At 46.2% G+C, this 20007-nt stretch overlaps 1 long non-coding RNA gene and 1 pseudogene across 1 annotated transcript; one reads left to right on the forward strand and one right to left on the reverse strand.

The window, feature by feature from the left end:
- Positions 1–6363: 6363 nt before the first annotated feature.
- LOC111732400 lies at positions 6364–6482 on the reverse strand (annotated as a pseudogene).
- Positions 6483–17942: 11460 nt separating this feature from the next.
- LOC111732384 lies at positions 17943–19298 on the forward strand. Its single transcript, XR_002777531.1, has 3 exons — positions 17943–18124; positions 18319–18423; positions 19046–19298. It is a non-coding gene; the product is annotated as an uncharacterized LOC111732384 (long non-coding RNA).
- The last annotated feature ends 709 nt before the right edge of the window (positions 19299–20007 follow it).

Below are 20007 nucleotides of genomic sequence, written 5' to 3' on the forward strand. Positions count from 1 at the left end.
ATCTTTCCCAGAGCCAAGAAATCCTGGCTAGAAACTTGACTACGGAGCAACGAAAGGCACCGGGAAATACTTGAAACCAGGCAAGACCCCTGGTAATGTTGGATTCTTGACAAACAAGGAGCTGAGCCAAACACTTTTTTCCCCTGCCTGGCCCAAACACAGAAACAGAGCTATTGCTAGGGCTAAACCAGTCAAGGGACTAAGGGGTCAGGTGTTGGGTGGGTCATCAGCATTGATGCTGAAATCACAAGAATAATGACAGTGGAGGAGTAAGAGCCCAGTTCTAAAATCATCAAGGGAAAGAGAAAGTGACCAAGAGGAGGATAAGGAGACACTAACTAGAAGTGGTAAACTTTCTAAGAAAGCTGGGGTTTGGGGAGGTAGAAGAAACAGATTAAAAGATTCAATGGTGACTGAGGATGTCCTCAGGCCCTCAGGTGCTTGACGCAAGGGAGAAAGAGTCTCTTATTGGAGAGGACTATGGGGACAGCAGCGTCCTCAGGGGACAAACAGGCTCCAGGAAGTGAGGGCCCTAGTCTTGCAGGAGATTGAGAGGAGAGGCACATAAGGCTTGGGAGAGTAGGAAGGGGTGGAAGGAGGAGTTGGCTAGGGGATGTGGCTGAGGTGAGTGGGCATGATGGGATTGCCCTTCGTGGCCATTGGAGGCACCAAGGAAGTTTCATGGTGTCCACACCTGGCCCCTTTGCCGAATCTCAGATTACCAGGGAAGGGAGTGGGGAGGGGATAGACTTCCTTTCCAGGAACCTCTATAACTTTGGTTACTCATGATTCTCAGTTAGTCCATATCATCTACTTCCTTGTGTCTTCAGCGTGTGGATTTATTTCCTCAAATAAACGCAAGCTTGGGCAGAACCCTAGCTATGCTGTTTTGCACCAGCTCCAATCCAACACTGCACCTGACACATCATGGACGATTCACCAATGTTTGTAGATTGAGTTGGATACAGACGTGGTAATGGGGTTGTCCTGGGGGTGGAGCAGGGCGGGGTCTTTCTGTCTGAGACCCCTGCTCCACCCCACCCCCACCTCCATCCTGCCAGCTGCCGCGTGCCCGCCCCTCCCCCAAGGCCACAGCGCTCATTCCGAGTAACCCGACGCCTTGGCCCGCTCCCCCTCCCTACTCAGGGCTCCAAGTGGCCAATGGCTGTGGCCAGAGCTGCCAGGAGCCGCGGGGGCCCTGCTGGCGCAGCCCCGCAGTACCGGAGCTGGGGCACTCAGAGGCAAAGGCCTGCCCGTCTGCCACTTAGGCACAACCTCTAACTTACGTACCCAACCAAGCCCCCGCGGGGCCCAGACACATCCCGCATTCTGCCTCAAGCCCCAGAGGCACAAACGTTAGGCCAGGGGACCCAGGCAATCTGCACAGCCTGTGGCACCCAGAAAGCCAAACCAGGGGTCGGGACACTTGGGTTCTAGGCCCCTGCTTTAACTTTTTACCACCTGAGAGACCTTGGGCAGTCAGGGAATCTCTGAGCCTTAGTTTCCTCATCTGCAGTTGAGACTAGTTCTTATCTACGTCTGAGTGAGGACCCAACCCGGTGAAGGGTGTGAAAGTCCAACTGCGTGAGCCAGAGGTCTTGCCGAACTGAAGTCACTGTGACCTGTCACCACCCGCCCTTGCAGCAGAGGGGATCTGTAGCTCCTCCTGTCCCCCATCCTGGGTCCCACCCACCATCCAGGGAATTCCCTGGGTTCAAAGGAAGAGCCTAACATAGCTTTCCTTAACACCCCCAGTAACACATTTCCTGCAGCTCCTCACTCCCAAGGCTGAAGTCAGCTGCTGGGGTTTAGCAATCCTGGGGGAAAGAGCTGGAAATATGTGCTGGGCTGGCAGGATGGAGCAGGAAAGGCACCTTTCCAACTACCTATTTTATCAGCATAACTTTCTAGAGTGTCAGAAATGTAAAAAAGAAAACCTCACCAACAATGCCTTTTCCCTTCTCCAATGATTACAACAGCACACAGGCTACAAATACTCTTGTGTTTATCCATATGTTTGATCATGGTACCTAAAAGAAAAGCAAATGAGAGCTCAGGAAATACTTTATAGTCTTAAAGACGAGGAAGAGAGGAAGTCTTTGTCCAGGAAGCATTGTTTTAACATTTACAGCTTCCCCCACACCTCCACAATGGAAAGGCATGAGCACAAGGCGGTCCACCGAGTTCTTTGCTTCTGGGTCCATGTCCTGAACAGGCTCCCAAGTTGGATCCTAGAACCTGCAGCCACAGCTCACCCCTTTCTCTGCACTGAGCTGGCAACCCTGGAGCACCTTGCCTGGAGCACAATATCACACCAGTAAACCGCTCTCTGTTTCTGGGAGCTTGGACTCCAGGGCCAGGCAGCCCCCTCAGGGCCTTGAAGCCCCCTCAGGGCCTCTGCCCCAGATGAATCCAAAAGCTGGAAGTGACTGGGAGTACAGAAGGAGTCCTTAAGCAGGGAGAGGGAGAGGTGCCCACCAGCTCAGGCCTGATGTTCTGCAGGCTTCCTGAATTCATTTGCTTCCAGACCTTTTCAGCCTTGCCAAGCCCTGTGTGAAAGATCAGAACAGCTGGAAATTCCTAGCAGGAAAGCACCAGGTGCTGAACAGGTCCCAGTATGACTTAGAAAGAGTTAAGGGCTACTCTGTTTGGGGTTGGCATTCTGGCCTTTGCAAGCAAACAGGAACTGCTGGCTCTTGGAAGGCAGTGCCACCCTTGAGGGTGTGATGGGGCTATAGTAAACCCAGGACACAGGGGTGGGATGGACACTAGGAGCCTCTTTCCTCTGACGCACCAGGACAACACAAAGGGCCTGCCTGCTCTGCTGGCCAAGCAGAAGGGGTTGGGCTGATCAGGGAGAGCTGGGACTGTCACCCAGTCAGAGCCAGGCGGCTGCAAATGAAACACAGGCCTAGAAGGTTCAGACAGGCACTCAATCTTTCCCAGAGCCAAGAAATCCTGGCTAGAAACTTGACTACGGAGCAACGAAAGGCACCGGGAAATACTTGAAACCAGGCAAGACCCCTGGTAATGTTGGATTCTTGACAAACAAGGAGCTGAGCCAAACACTTTTTTCCCCTGCCTGGCCCAAACACAGAAACAGAGCTGGCCAGAGGGGACCCAGGGGAAGTGGCGGAGGAGGCCGGGAGGGACCTAGCAGGAAGAGGAAAGCAGGCAGCAGTAATTTTTACCCTGCTCAGACTCCAGGGCTTTCATATAGCAGCTCTGCAGAGGCGGGAGTTCCCGCTTGGCCTCGCACACGGCCAGGGGCGCTCAGACCTGCTGGAGGCTCATCGAGGGGCTATGGAAACTCCAACGTGGCAGTGGGGAGTTCTCAAAACCCAGTGGCCAAGCTACATGGGTCAGCTTCCATTTGAAAAGGGGGAGTTTGTTGGGGCAGCTGCTCAGGGAGGGCAGCGCCCTTCCCCCGAGCCCCATGCTGTGGAGGCACTGACCTTGGCCCTCAGGACAACCTCAGTCCTTAACACTGCAGGTTCAGCCCGTTTTTTTTTTTAAAATGAATCTGCACAATAGCATGTTAGGGGTAAAACTTATGAACCTACTAAGGAATTTTCTTTTATTCATATTTCTTATTAAGTGTGAAGGGGGTGGGGTACTTTTTTAAAGTTCTAAAATTAAAGAGAAAAAGAAATTATTCTGTGTTGAGGATGGATTCAGTGTCTCAAGTCTCTATCTTTTGCTGGATCTTGGGATGGGGAAGGAATAAAAAGAAATATGCCACAGTATGAAGGGGTTTTTTTTTTAAGCTTTCTGAATATAAAAGTAGAACACGCTCTATAAAAAGAAATTCAGACAAATGGTATAAAGGAGAGAGCAAAAAAATCACCTATAATCCCACCACCCAATGATAGCCCTGATGCAACTTTTGTATATTTTTCCAAGTACTATTTTCTATGCATGCAGACATATGTTTTTACACGAGTTAAAATCATTAACGAAAGAGTGGTCTTAATTTTCTCTCTCCCCCTGCCCACTGAAGAAAATCTGGAGCTTGCCTGTTCAGTTTTCTCTCACTTCTCTCTTCTAAAGAGAGGAAGAATTATTACTTGCTGAGGAGAGCTAAGTTGATCTACATAATAAAGGAATGCAGTGGGAAGAGGAAGATGTCCAGAGTTGGGAAAAGCCTCATGGACTGGAATTTAGTAGCATGTTCAGATTGTAATACATTCGAGGTGAGCAGCTGCAGGGCAGAGAGAACTGGGCTTGGAGGAATGGGCTTCTGCGATAGGCTGATATATGCTTATGACTTGGAGCCCTTTTAATGTTCTTCCAGGGACGTGATTAAATAATAGAATTTACTTCGTGTTAACTTTGGCCGTTAATCTATACATTACATCTATATAGAGACTGAACCCTATGATCTATCTTCCCTCTCATTTACCAGGCAAGACCCCTGGTAATGTTGGATTCTTGGAAGAACCCTGGTAAAAACATTACCAGGGTTATGTTTTTGAAAGATGGGGTCACACTATATTTCCTTTTCATATCTTTTTTAAAATTTAATTTCATGGTCAAGTCAATTAATGCAGATATGTACTATCCTTTTAAACAGCTGCATGGCGGTTCACGGTTCATCTTCACCATAATTTATTTGACTCCTCCCCTGTTGAGGATCTCTATGTTATTCCATGTTCACCGTTGTCAACAATTACCCAGAGGCTATCCTCTTTGTGTGTATGTCTTTGCATTCTTGCCGAATGTGTCCTTAGAGTATATCCCTAAAAGCCTCATTACAGGGTCAAAAGATAAGAGCATTCAAAATTTAGTGCACAGTGCCAAGTTGCTCTCTGAAAAGACTGAACAAGTTAACACAGCCAACCTCAGGGCTGGATTCTGCTCTTGAATGTAGTAGTGCTGGCAAGGGAAGTCTCAGTGGGCCCAGTGGGCAGAAATGCTTAGGGAAGCAGCTGAGCCTTGGCATATGGTGGAGAGAGAGGGGAGAGTCTTCCAGGGAAGATGTTAAAAAAGCCCAGTGAAGGCTGTATGGACCATTACTTAGCAGCCTTTCCTTTAGCGAATCACCCTTTCCTCGTTCCATGGTAACCCCTTCGGCCCGTGAGCTTTGCGTGGACACCTTCGCCCCGACTCCCATCCTGGGCTGGCTGCGGGGGCGACCACATGACTGGATCGAGATCCGTCAGAAGTCTCCATGTCTTAGTTGGGATGATTGGTCCAAGGAAAGACACATTGCCAACCTGGAAAGAAGTCTCTCTTGCCTGCTAAGCATCATGTGACACCAGAACTGGCAGTAACTCTCTCCTCCCATCATGTGAGAACTGCTGAGATGACGCTGAGCTGGGAGATGGAGGCAAAACCTTGACAGCATCACTGAGCCCCAGGATTCAGCCACATCTGGAGCCAGCAGGTCCTATCCTGCACTTTTCGTTTATATGAGCCCAGATGTTCCTTTTCTCTCCCCCGCTCCTCACCAAATTGTTATTAAATGTTATTTTTTTAAGCATTGGGTTGTTTCTTTTTTTACTAAATTTCATATAACATAAAATTAGCCACTGAACACTTTAAAGTGTGTGGTTCAGCAGCATTGAGTACAGTGTTGTGTAACCATTGCCTCTATCCAACTCCAAGGCATTTCATCACCCCAAAAAGAACCCTATACCCAACAAGCAATCACTTCCTATTCCCCGCTTTCTCTGAACCCCTGGCAACCACTAGTCTGTCTTCTGTCTCTATGGCTTTAGCTGTTCTGAAAGTTTCATATAAATGGAATCATATAATACGTGGCCTTTTGTGTCTGGTTTCTTTCACTTAGAATGATGTTTTCGAAGTTAATGTATGTTGTAGAATGTTTAAGTACTTCATTCCTTTTGAGGGCTGAATAATATTCTACTATACGGATATACCTACCACATTTTGTCTGTTCTCATGGACCTATGAGTTGCTTCTACCTTTTGGCTATTATGAATAATGGTGCTATGAATATTCCTGTATAAGTATTTGTTTGAATACCTGTTTTCCATTCTTTGGGGTATATACCTAGGAGTGGAATTTCTGGATCATATGGTAACTCTGTGTCCACATGTTCCTTTTCCAGTTTAAGCTAATGTGAGGTGGGTTTCTTTCCTGGTCAACCATAGAAGGCCTGAACTACTCAGGCCTAGAAAGACAAACTAGCATGGCCAAAGCGGGGTGCAGAGAGGAGATGTTCTGCCTGGAGAGAGTGGGTGAGTACATTCTCGAGTGGGAGTGCCACATGCGAAAGTACTTAAACCACGTACTTTTTTTTTTTTTTTTAAGGCGAGGCACCCCGTGGTTGACTTCACAGTTTGCAAGGAACTTGTCAGCTTACAATCCCTTATTTTATTTTTATTTTTTTATTTTTTATACCTACAGCACCTGGTCTTCCTAGGTGGTCTCCCATCCAAGTACTAACCAGGCCCGACCCTGCTTAGCTTCAGAGATCAGACAGGATCGGGCTTGTTCAGGGTGGCATGGCTGTAGACTAAACTGCATACTTTAAGTATCTTCAAGTAGCAGGGCCATACTGTCAGGGAGACCCACAGAAAAGAGGAATCTTAGAGCAGCTGTTTTGGCAACCCAGTCCACGAGGGGAAATGCCCCTCCACCCTCTTTCTCTTTTTTCTCCCCTTCCTGCCATCACCTGTGCGGAGATGAGCCAACAGGGAGTATTCTGAGTGGGAGAGAATACACTTTTTCTTTTTAAACAAGAAGAGCCTCCCACAGCTCTGCCAGGTCTCCATCATGATGAGCCCCAGGTCGGCCCTCAGGACCATGTTTGAGGGTGGCCAGCTACCTTTAAACACAATCATGCTGCCCAGGATTCCGGGTAGAGTGAGGCCCTGGCCCGCTTAGAAAAGAAATTATTGGGGCCTCTGCTCCTGTTCCTTTATTACCTGTCATCCACCCTCTCCACACCCCTGATGTTATTGGTCCACTTTGCGGGGATCAGATCAGAGCAATTGAGATCCACGTTTCTGCTCACTCTGGTTGAACATGGGTCGAGATTCACCTCAGAGTTAGTGTGTTTCCCACTGTGGAATGTACTTCAGGTAGAAAGTGATTCTACTGAATTCTCTTCGTGTTGAGCGCCTTCTGTCTGTGTCATACTGGGCTAACTCCTGAGCAGTGGAAGAAGAGGAGCTGGATGGGGACATGGGGTGGCAGAGCACTGGAAATGTTAATAACCTTAGGCTCCTGATTGAGGAGCACACAGCTCCGTGGGGAAGATAGACATGTACCCAGAGGAGACCAGCGGCAGCATGAGAAAGTGCAGACAAAATTACAATAGCAGGGAAATTTGGGTTTAGATCCCTCCTAGTGTGTATTTATTTACTTAATTTAATACATAGTTTTAAATTTTAATCAAAGTAATGCCTTCACATAATTTAGGAGCTGAGACCTCCTACCAACAGCCAGCATCAAGTTGCCAGCCAAGTAAGGGAGTCATCTTGGAACTGAATCCTCCAGCCAGCGGTCCCCTACCTTTTTGGCACCAGGGACCGGTGCTCCTATGAGAATCTAATGCCTGATGATCTGGGGTGGAGCTGAGGAGATGATGCCAGCACTGGGGAGCGGCTGCAAATACAGATGATGAAGCTTCACTCTCTGACCTGCTGCTCACCTCCTGCTGTGCAACCCGGTTCCTAACAGGCCATGGATGGGTACTGGATGGCGGCGGCTTAAGGGGTTGGAGACTCCTGCTCTAGCCCCAGTCAAGCCTTCAGATGCCTGCAACCTCAGGTGAGATCTTGACTAAAACCTTGTAAGGTACTGCATCAGAACTGTCAAGCTAAGTTATTCCCGAATTTTTGACCCAAAGGAACTGTGAGATAATCAATGTTTTTTGTTGTTTGAAGCAGCTAAGTTCAGGGGTGATTTATTACACAGCAATAGAGAAATATTACATAATGTTTGCTATTATTATTCTCTTGGGTCAGTAACCTGAGCACAGAAGCTGAGAAAGGTGATGTTTTGACTCAGGTGTGCTGTGAACAGTATAATAACTGAGGACACTTGGCTCATAGGTTGTGTATAAGGGGTACTCTAGGACCATCTGGACATGCTACAAAGCTTCTTTTGAAATGTTAAGTTTCACACCAATCTGCAGTATGCTTCAGAAACCAGTGGTCTCGGGGAGCAGATGCCAGGGCTGACAGACCTCATTCACAGATGACCTCAAGTTCTCGGGTGACAAACATCAAAATGAGAGTTATGGGGCTGTTGATCTAAGGCAGTTCGCACAGTTAGGAATTGACAGAGCACTTTCAGTAGAGAAAGTGGTCCCAGCCGTAGGTTCATTTGAGTCTGGCCCACGTTTCCAGCGTGTGGTAGTTCACTCATGAAAACAGTGAAAACCTCGGCAGTATGTCCCAGTGAAACTGGTTTCCTTCCCTGCCACCAGGAGCTGGATAGAGCTGTGGGGCCCATGACAGCTGCATTTTGTCAGCTAATGTGACCTCATGTCCAAGAAGTCCCCACCCCTCTTTCCTCTAGGTACCTGAGATTCTGGGAAATGGGCTCTATTTTCAGTCTCTAGGTTTCCTTGTGATTCAAGCATCGAGCTCCTCGGAAACAGGTGGCCACAGAAGAGCCGAAAAAGAGGAAGATGAAGCAAGACCCACACAGACCCACAAGGAGACAGTTCTCAACCTAAAGGCTCCAGAAATCTATATCAAAAATTCTCTCGGCAGTCAGCCCTTCGAGACACCCACTGTAGTGGGGAGTATACTTGGTAGCGCTTCTCTGTGTGACCAAAGGGTTAGCCAGTTTGAACCTCCTTCCTTGAAAGAAGTTTGATATAAAACACTCGAAAAAAGTATTTTAACATTTCCATATTTCTTGCTGCTTCTTTCTTTCTTTTCTGATTTTGCTGCTTAGAGATAGACCTTAAAATCAGCTACACCTACCTCCCCATGGTTCTAAGGGGAAGCAGTTGAGAAATAACCACTTTTCAATTGTCCTACGTCCCTTGAACAAGAAAGAACACAGAACTCGAGTTTGAACTGTTTAAGGACCGAGGTGCTTACAAGTATTTCCTCTTCCAGCAGAGGCCCATGGACAGTAAAGAAAACAAATCCAGCCAACTGGTTATTTTAAAGCCTTCGCTAAGCATTTGATGAATGATGGCTTTTGGATTAACCATTAAAATTGACTTCCAATTCCAATTTCCAATGGAAATTGAACACATCCAGGCGCTACCCAGAGGGTAAATGAAGAAACTGATATTTAAAAAGTTATTAAATATGGGTTTCTGAGAAATAAGCACAGTTTGTGTGGATAGGAGGGCTCCTCCGTAATCTGCTTGACCTCCACTCAATATCAATGCCATAGCTGAAGTGTGGATGATGTGTCAATAAGGTGTCCATCCCTAGCAGCAACTTTAGACAAGGCTGGCAGGAAAAGAAACGCAAAACCGAAATCAAAGTAAAATACTGCCAATGCTTCTGTTGCAATTTGCATCACATTACCCATAATGATTTGTAATTTTACATTTAAAGCTATTATCTTTTGGCAGACACCTTGACTTTAAGTAAGTGTCTGTTACCCCAAGGGGCTGCAGCAAACTGTGTCTCGCATCCCACAATAAGATCCGGAAGAAGCGTTTCCACTTCTGAGAGCAGCTAGCCAGGCAGGAACGCGCCATCGGCCTGAGGCTGCGCCTTCCTCCTTGGCATGAGGCTGCCCTAGGCTGGCAGTTCTCATGGTCACTGCTTTTGTCATCCTGCCAAGAGCTTTAAGCTACCACTTTCCATCTGCCCCCAGCTCTTTCTGCATAGAAAGAATCAAATATCTTACATTCTTCCCTTGGTGCCTTAGGAGTGTCTGATAAATGCACTAAAGGATCACCTCTTAGTCTCTGGCATCTAGGAACCTACAGATGCTTAAAAACAGCAAGAAAGCTCCAAGGAAAGCTGCTTGCAGCATGAAAAGTTGGATGGATTCCAACAGGAGTGCCACCTCCCTAACCCTATACACCTTTAAGTGACAGGAGACTGAGGAATGATAGAGGATTATCACAGAAAATTCCAGTCCTTTTGTCAGAGCCTGAAAGCTCCTTGGAGAAAATGACTACATGGAAATTCAATCAGAATGGAAGAACAGGCAGAAACTGAGGGGCAGGCTGGGGGCTGTTTTCCCCCCCGAACACACATTCTACACACTGATAAGTACTAATATAGTTAAGAGAAATAGGACAATTACATAAAGTACGTAGCCAGTGTCTGGCACATAGTAAGGGTATCAGGTAGCTCTTTCTGTTTAACAAATCACCCAAAATTTAGGGGCTTAAAACAACAACAGTTATTTGGCTCAGGATTCTGCACATCGTCGTACTGAGGCTGGCTGGCTCCTGCTCTGCGATCAGCTTCGAACTCATGCTCTGTGGTCTAGGATGGCCTCAGCTGGGGCAGCTTCTCTACTCCTTTTGTCCCCCTCTTCACCAGCAAGCTAGCCCGGCCCATGCACATGAGTTTCCAAGAGAGAAATAGGCACGTTCTCTTGAGGCCTGGGCTCAGAACAGCACAGATAATACCCACTGCATTCTAGTGGGGAAAGCAAGTCACCAGGGCAGCCAGACTCTGAGAAATGGAGAAATAGCCTGCTGTTTTCGGTAGGAGGGGCCGCAAAGTCATCTCGCAAGCAATAAGCATAAGGGAGCAGTGAAGGATTATGGCCATTTTTTGCAATCTACCAATAAATTCTACGAGTGTGTATAGTTTTTCAACCACTTCCAGAAGGAATTTTATTGATGTGTTTAGTTGACAGACCTAAGATGAAAAGATATATGGAAAAGCCAGACCATCAGACTGGTAAAGAAAGTAGTCAACGGGCGGCACCTTTGTTAATGTGTTGTCCCCCAACAGACAACCCCACCCTGCGCCAGAGTCATTCCCCTGACCCAGCCCCACTTCCCCCTCCCTTCATGTGAGAATCTGGCTTGGCCTTGCTCCAGACTAGAGTCCTGCCCTCAGGACACCAGCGCGAAGTTAAGGAGACTTTCTCCATCTTCCGGCTCCCCATGGAGCAATTCTGTTCCCCTGTGAGCTACTTATCTTCTCGATGGAATCATTTCAGTCTCTCTGGGCAGAATGGAATTTCTGCTGCAAGAGTCGGGGGTTCTATACCTGATCTGGAATGTTTATTGCCCTCTTATCTGGGAGTTAGTAAGTGGTTCGCAACATATGGACAGTGTCCATGAGATCATCCTGTTCCTTGAGCTGACTAGATATTTGCAGACGAGTGTGAAGAAACCCAGGCTTTGTCTCAGTGTGCGCCAACTGGCTTCTGTCACATTTTCAGGTGAGATAAACCTGTTTAGTGATTTTTCTTCAGGAGCAAGAAAGGTGTCTCCTCTTCCTTCTGATTCCCACCACCAATGCCATTACACACATGTACCCAGTGCACTCGTGAGAGCTACATTGTCCTGTTTCTTCAGCAGAGCAGACACTGCTGCTTTTCATCTTCATCCGTAACTCTCTTTTCAACAGCTACCTTCTAACTCAGGGGTGAGCATGTGACATCACACTGACCTGTGATTGTAGGCAAAGTTGGCCAAGTAAAACTTCTGGAAAAAGCTTGGAAATGCTTGACTTTAAAAAAAAAAAAAAAAAAAAAAAAAGCTGATGATCCCTTTGCCCCCTTTGCCCTTCTTCCTCCTTCCTGCCTAGAACACAGGTGTGAGGCCACTAAGTGCAGCAGCCATTCTGTGACCATGAGGGTTAATGTCATGAGTTGAGGATGATAGAAGACATCTGAGTACCTGGTGACTTATTTGAGCAGCTGCATCAGCCCTCAGGTTATGCAAGTTAGTATAATTTATGGTTGGTTGGATTTTCTCTTATTTTTAGCCAAACAAATGTCTTACTGATACAGGCAAGATCCTTGTGTGTTTCAAAGGAAAGCGGAGTCATAGAAATAAACTGAGAGGACAGAGCATTTCTAAAGAAGTTTCAGGAATGGCTCAGAGAAATCATTGTTCATTTCAGGCTCCAAGTTTCTACTACTGTAACTTGCTTGTAAGGAAAATAAATCAGTATCATGGAAGGTTAGGATGCCTTCGCCTGAATCATATTATTATATTTTATCGAATCTCAGATGCAGCATTATTTTATGTATCACTGTGAAAGAAAAAAAATGATCTCAAGACATATCACTAATTGTGAGATGCATCCACTCTGACTACAGAGATTTTTAAGTGGTGGTGGGGGGTACATCTTGGAATCAGTGAAATATGGCACATATTTGCTTCCTTGATTATTGCCTGCTGTCTCCATTAAGTCAGAGACCCTGTCTGCCCTGCTTTCTGCTGATTCCTCCATACCTGGAATTGAACCTGGCACAGAGCAGGCTCCAAAAACATTTGTAATTGAACGAGTCAAGGATCTAGTCCTCACGTTTCCAACGACTTCCCATGCTACCCTGGCTGAACAAAGCATTTCCCTCTCACTGTGCCACATTTCTCCATAATGCAGTTCAACTGTAACTCACCAGAACAGCAGAAATAAAAAGCCCCACATAAATGCAAAGTGGACCCACACTCTATATCACCATAGTATGACTCCCAGTGCCTCAGATGGAGGCAGGGAGGCCTCATTGGCCACCAACCCTTGAAACCCCTCTTTCCCCAAAGCCCAGTTCCTTCTAAGGCTCTGGGATTAACCCTTTCCAGCCAGGCCTTTTCCAACACTCTGGGTTACTAAATGTGCTCTCTGCAAATGGACAAGGGCAGAGGAATATGCAAGATCCTTCAAGCAGAGAGATGGTGTTTGTAACTTTCCTGAATTTCTCCAGGAAGTTGACATGCCAATGTGTCATTGTCACAAAATATTTTTAAGTAACATCAGTCTGCATCTCTCAGAGAGATAATCTTGTCTGACCAAAATCATCAAGCTGGTGAGGAGCAGAGCTATTGTGCCTCTTCTGCTACACAAGCTCCTTATTCAGAAACAATAAAGATAATAGTAATAACTCACACACAATGGGTGACAAGACCTTGGTATATGTTCCCTTATTTAAACTTCAACAAAAGCTTGTGTGGTAAGAAGAATCATTACCCCCTTTTTACAAGTAGAGAAAATGAGGCATGGAGAAGTTAAGTCACTATAAGTAGCAAAGCCTGGCTTTGAACTTGGTGGGGTAGCACGAGTCTCTGCTCAGAACTATTATGCTCTACTGATTTGCAACTGCCTTAACCTGGGTACCTTAGTTCATGCCAGGCTCTGTGCTCAGCACCGAGATATCAACAAGAATAAAGCTCAGTCCCTGCCCTAAAAAAGTTCATTCTCTGGGAGAGAAGACAGGCCTCCTGGCAGAGATGAGTACACAAAGCATCATAGAAACACACATAGAAACACACATAGAAACACACAAGAAAAAAGAAAGGCCCATTCCTATGAACAATCAAGGAAGGTTTCACAGAGGAGGTGGCTTTGAACAGGGTATTGTGGAGAAAGTAGAAGTTTGCTAGCTATGCAAAGGGAAGGCCGGGCATCTTGGGGGACAGAAGTTTCTTGGAGGCTAGATTTGGGGATAAGGAAGAGGCAGAAGGCAAGGCTGAAAATAAAAGAAAGGGTTCCACAGGGAGGGAGTTTCCCTGCTTTGTTTAGGGAGTCTGAAAAGGATCGAAACAGCATGGGAGGTGATCACAGTGAGAAAAAAAGAGAACTATACCAGAGTGGACTGTGAGTTTCACACTTCACCACCGCGAGTGATGCTGTGAAACGGAGAGGGGTGAACAGTCATATTTACCAACTTTGGCTTCAAGTTTAGAAGCTAACTGACATCCACGACTACAAAACTCTCACACGACCTGGGTAGGGCTTCCATATGTTCATGTGGCAAGGTCTCTACCCCACCGCTAAAACACCACCATCTCTCCAATGCCTGAAATTCCACCTCCAGAAATTATTCCTCTGAGTTAAACACTGACCTTTCTTTTCCGGAGTTTTTATCTTTTTTTCCCAAAGTGATTCTTTTATTAATTTTTAAAATTAGTAAAAGTGACACACCTTTCTTACAGAAAAAGAAAACTTAAAAACATTCTAGAGATGTCCTATATTTCCCTCCCAGCTGCTGAGATTCTGAGTGTCCCTAAATACCCATTCTTGCTGTGTGTGTGTGTGTGTGTGTGTGTGTGTGTGTGTGTGTGTGTGTGTGTGTTTGTCGCGCGCACGCATGTGTGTGTGTGTGGCAGAATTCTGACTATATTATGGTGGCAACGTGTCTTGCTAAAAAAGAAATCCATTTCCCAGGCTTTCTTGAAGCTAGCTGTGACTACATGACTAGGTTCTGGCAATGATATATGTGGAAGTGTTCTGTGGGACTCCTGGTAAGGCTGCTTGAGAGGAGGTGACTCCTCAGAAAGTGGGAGAGAGCTTCGGTCTTCCTTCCTTTCCTCCTTCTAGCCTGTAACCCAACGTGATGTGATGACTAGAGCTTTAGCAGCCATCTTGGACCATGAGGTAACTTTGAAGACAGATGCTATATACCAAAATAGTGATCAAGAGGCCACCATACCAGTCTTGGACTGCTCAACTCTTAGATGAGAAAGAAATACATTTCCATCTTTAAACTGCTATTATTTCGGGTATTCTGCCACAGGCAGCTGAACCAAATTCTGTATGACACGCCAACCATGTTGTGTTTTTAAAGAAACTGACTGGCCCGATAATGGCAGCACAACAGCTGATTGACTCTGGTGTGGTCAACAGACCCCAATGGAATCATCTATAGGGTGGATGAAGCCAGATTTTCCTCCCAAGGATTAGCAATTAGATTAGAAAAATTCTACTTATTTTGTATTGGGGATTGAAATAGAAAGTCACATAGTCATGAGACACTGGGGCCACCATTTTAGGGCAGCCGTGATGGGGCCACATGCGAGCTGATAATTAAGTAAAGAAAGGCATGTGCTGAGAGAAAAGACAGAGTTGGACACAGGCAGATGAGAGAGCATGGATCCCCAGAGAGTGAGAGAGTGTTCGAGAAGTTAGCTACGAGGAATTTTTCAGTTACCTTGAGGACACACTCTACTATCTGCAACCAAATTTCATGTGAATTCCAGTTTCCTGATAATAAGCCGTTTTTAAAAAACTTAAGCCAATTTAACTGAACTTTAATTTCTTGCAATTAACAGACTCCTAACACATTGTGATGGCATCCTTAAATACTGTCCTGTAATTTCCTAATTTCCTTTTTCATTCTTTAGTTTCCTTTTTAAAACATGATTTTCCTGAGGAAATAATACATAAGTCACTAATACGTCAGGATAAACGACTTTTATCATCTTCCTAAGCGCAGGAAGTGAAGGAGGAGGCAGGCGAGTGACCTGAGTTTCAGGGGAGCAGATGTCGAAGGGGTGGACAGTGGCTGTGAAAAGTCAGACAGACCCGGTTGCCATCACAATTGTACCGAGGCCCGGCTCAGTGTGTGGAACCCTCTCACGGCCTTTGGGTCTGCAGGGGCTGGCTATACAATTCCCGGAGAGAGCACTTCCAAAGCACAAGGGTATAACACAGAAGGTAAAGATATCTCCTATCTTCAGACCAGATCTCTGGCCCATACCTAATTCTGTAAAAATTCAAGATTCTTATATTTTGCTTTGTCTAAGAGTAGGGATTTTCTTTATCCTGTTGCACTCATGATTTAATAGTTTGCCATCTCATGATTTAGTAGTTTCTCCCACCTTCTCATGTCCCAGATGACTAACTGTTAATTAATGAAGAAAAAAAAAATCAGCATTCTTAGTTACTACCCAGACAAGTGGTTTTTTCAAAGGCTGGCTTTTGAGAAGGCCATCTGAAACACCTCCACCCTCCAAGAGCCTCCAACAGCAAGTGCCAAAACCACATTTTATTTACTCAAACTTATTTATACCCTTTCTCATTCCACAAGGGATCTGAGAGGGCTGACAGCTTTCTGTGTCATCAGGTCATTACTCCGAACTCACAAGGAACAGTGGCTATGCGCAGAGGGCTAAAAACATAACAATGGCTAACAGAAATAAAACATTTACTGTAGGCAAGGTATTGTGCTCAGTGATTTACCTGGATTAACTCCTTCAGTTGGTGAGAGGTACTACTGTGTTTCATTGAGTCAACAATACCATTGATTGCGAGTTGCACCATTATGAACAACGAAGAGGAAAAAAAAAAGTCTGTCGATTAACTGGAAGATGCAGGACCAGTCAGGATTTGCTAGATTGTGCTATCAAAACATCGAACCTCAAAGTTCAATGGCTAAAGAAGAAAGTTTTATGTTTTTCTCTTCTTAAATGCCCATTGAAGATTCCACATTATCTTCACTGTGGGATCAAATGAAGCCTCTCTCTGAAACATCCTCTGTCTGGAACTTTGCTGGCTATTGAGGTGAACCATGGCTGCCCTGTAAAGCTTCAGACTAGAAGTGATATATGTCACATCCCTACATACTCCCTTGGCTAGGGCAAGTCACATGACCAATGCTGAGCTCAGCAGGCAGGATATGGGCTCCTCCTGTAGGAAGGGTCAGTGCAACCAACAGTAATACAATTCCCTACTTCCGTATTGGTTAGAAGACATATGCTGGTTTCAGATATTAAAAGGTGAAAAACTGAACATTCTGGAATTGATGAGATACAAAACTATCATCCTTAGCATACAGATGAGGCTTGGGTGGGTCATACAACCCACTTGAGACCTTGGATTGGCAGAGCTGGGGCTTCAGTTCAGACATCACCAATTTCACCTCTAACTTGGCTTCAATAAGACCTTATGCAAGATGGTAGGATCTGTCAGGTGCTGGGGTAGCCTGGGGGGCCCCCTAAATTACTTTCCATTTATTAATCTCCCTTTTCTTTTCTAACTTTTTTTTTTTTTCCCAAACATATTGAGTCAGTACTGTGCTAGGTATAAGAATAAGTCTCTAATTCCCTTAAATATGTCCCAGGTCAGCCACAGGTCAAAAGGAAGATTCACAGAGGTCAGCTCTTAGCTGTGGAAAGAAAGATATACATTCTGAGGCTAAGACACGTGTACGTGACCCCCTTCCAATACGGGGCTGGCCCTGGTCACAAATCGTCCCATAAAGAGATGACTATTTACTCTAGGCAGAGGCCTGGTGGGTGTGGGTCAAGTGCCAAGAATGGAGTGAGCTGGCCATTGGAATGTGAGTGTGGGTGGGTTGGGGGGAAGTGGCCACTGGCTTCCACTGAGTCACAGAAGGCCAAGAGGGGGAGGGTGGCTTGGCCCCACCTCCATGCAGCAGGAAGAAGCAAGGTGGAGGAGTCAGAGGTTGGGTGGGGCAAGGAGGGGAAGGGAGGCTGTGTCAGGCCCCAGGAGATCTCTGAGGTGGCTGGCAAACAGGCCTTTGATGCAAACGTTGCCCAGTGAAAACCACCCAGGACTCAGTTGATGATCCAGAAAGCTCCTTCTGGAATGTAAATCAGAGTTGCCTTGAGAATATCCAGAACCTTGCCTTTGTCTGGTTTTCAATTCAGAAGCTGCTGTCCAATATGGATTCTGAAAAGGAGAGATTTAAGGTCCTTTAGCTGCCACTCCTCCTCCCCAGAGCTAGGGTCACAATGGTGACCAAGTTTTTAGACATTTTAATAATGAGAAATAAGAAAAGCTAAATGTTAGAAGTAAGTACAAATGATTGAAGGGGATGTGGACAGAAATGAACATGAAATAAAGCCAGCTATAGGGTGGTGGTGCGGATTAATCACGGTGTAATCTGAGTGCGCAGTCCCAGCTCTGCTTCATAAAGTGGAAAGGGATTATCGTGTGGAGAGGAAGTGTGCTGGAGGCCAGGGCCAGTCAGACAGCTGCCAGCTTCCTGCCGAGAGCTCTGAGGCCCGGCTGGCCAGTCAAGCCACCCCCGACCCACCCCTCCCCCACCTCCATCAGCAGAAGCCCAAGCTCCCCTCCCAGGGACCCCTGCAGAGAGTGCTCACTCATACACTCTGCTCATTTGGCCCCCCACCCCGCATTCACCATCCCAGGCCTGTCTGGATGCTTCTCATGTCTACCTAGAGCCTTCTTTCCTGGGCTCTCTCCTCTCCATCCTTCAAGGCCACCCTCTGGAATTATTTCAGCCCTCACTGAACAGAGCTGGATGTTCATTCCTGGGGATCTTCTGACTGCACAGGGTGGGGACCTGGCCTGCACTAGCTAGAAGAAAAAAAGGAGGGGAATGTGTTGGCTCATGTAAATGTAGGAGAGGAAAACATTTTCCTCGGTGCTCTTAGGGTCTCTGGCCAGATCTGAAAGTTAAACTTGACGAAGACAGATTAATGGGAGAAAAGCAGAGAAATTTATTTAACGTAAGTTTTATGTGTTACAGGAAAATGTGTCACATAAGGAAATGAAGACCTGAATATTTATTGTATGCAAGGTTTGATGAAGAGTGGACAGTCATGAAGGAACAGGCGAGATTAAGGAGTATGAGGTAATCATAGCAAACTAAGGGAAACTGAGCAAGTCCTGTTTGTCAGATTCTTCTTGGCTCCCTTTATCTTCCAAGAGAAGGATGCTCCTTTCCTCTGGGTACAGGGTGGGCACCTCTCACATGAGAGTTTTATGATCTTTTTCAGAGGAGAGGGGTGCAGTGGGTGAGGGGAGCAAGGTCAGAGTGACTGTTTTCTAAAACACCTTCAGCTTAAAATATTCAGTATGCCAAGATGTTATCTTTTGGGGGTATGTGTCCTGAACTCCATCATAACCAAATAGAAAAATTCCACGCCAGAGCCTGCAGCCTCAGGGAGCCCTGGTTAACTAAGGACTTAAACTCTACCAGCTGTCCCTGCCTGGCACACTCGGTATGTTTTTCTCTAGGTTCGTTTCCGTCTCTCAAGCTGGCTTCCCCCTAAGTCTAGACCATGGCCTAGCTTCTTTCAGTTTCTCGCCTTACAACCTCTAACCAGGAGAAACACCTCTTCTTCTCCTGGCTAGTGGTGTCTACCCCAGTGTGAAGTCTTTGAAGAGAATTTGGAGGCAGATGGTGCTGGGAAGATGGGGCCAGTCCGAGCCTCACAGATCATTAATGTCCTATCCTTTGCTAATCGTTGCAGGTGTTCGTAAACCTCGAGGCCTCGACTACACTGTGAACTCCTCAGAGGGGATTCTCTCTTATGCTTCTTCTGGTGTCCCCCAATAAACAGACTCTCAGTAAATGTTTACTCAACAATTGATTGACTCTCAAAACCAACAAACCTGGCCAGGACGGCTAATCACTAGAAAGAGAGGAATGAGTGAAGATTAGAGCAGATCCAGAATTCTTGGGATCTTTCAGGCTCTTTGGAATCAAAAACAAAATAAAAAACAATCGAGGTAATTCAGACCTACTGCAGTGGTTGCCATCAAGAATGAAAAGGACCTCTCCCCACCCGACACTCCCCTCCACCTCACCCAGGGCAAGGAAAGTCAGCTTTTACCCAAAGGTTTCTGTGGGCCATTTCAAGGGCCCTGCTCATTTCCCTCTTCCCACCAAAGATCCCTCCCGACATTAAGGGCTAGGATAAAAATGGAAGTGAGTGCAACAGGAACACTCACTTCAGCAGAGACGATACTAAACTTTATTTTAGAAGATAGTCAAGGATTATAATTTGTCATTTAACGTGTTCCTTTGAGGGCCGATCATTTCTATGCCTTTCAGCTTTGTAAAAGCTCTTGCTTCCCACCCTGCAATCCCAGGGTTGCCCAGCAGTGTATCTTCGGTCCATAGCCAGCCTCTCCTCTCCACCTTCCTCAGTTCTCTTGAGAGCCAGTCTGCAGATTCCAAAGCAGGGAGGGTTACACTCATTCTTCAGTCTGTGAGCATTTATTGATTAATCTGTCAGTCGATACGTACTTAGTGAGCATCTGTTGTGTGTATCAGTCATTGTGCTGGGGGCTAAGAAGACCCCTGAGAAGTGTAAAACTGGACCCATTCTCCAAGAGCTGGAGGTCCCTGGGAGGTCCCTGAAGACAGATGATTCTGGACTGGATGGTTTTAAAGGTTCTTCGGGGCACTAATATTATGTGGGTATAAGAC

The sequence above is a fragment of the Pteropus vampyrus genome, unplaced genomic scaffold, assembly GCF_000151845.1.
Source record: "Pteropus vampyrus isolate Shadow unplaced genomic scaffold, Pvam_2.0 Scaffold453, whole genome shotgun sequence".
Classification (NCBI taxonomy): domain Eukaryota; kingdom Metazoa; phylum Chordata; class Mammalia; order Chiroptera; family Pteropodidae; genus Pteropus; species Pteropus vampyrus.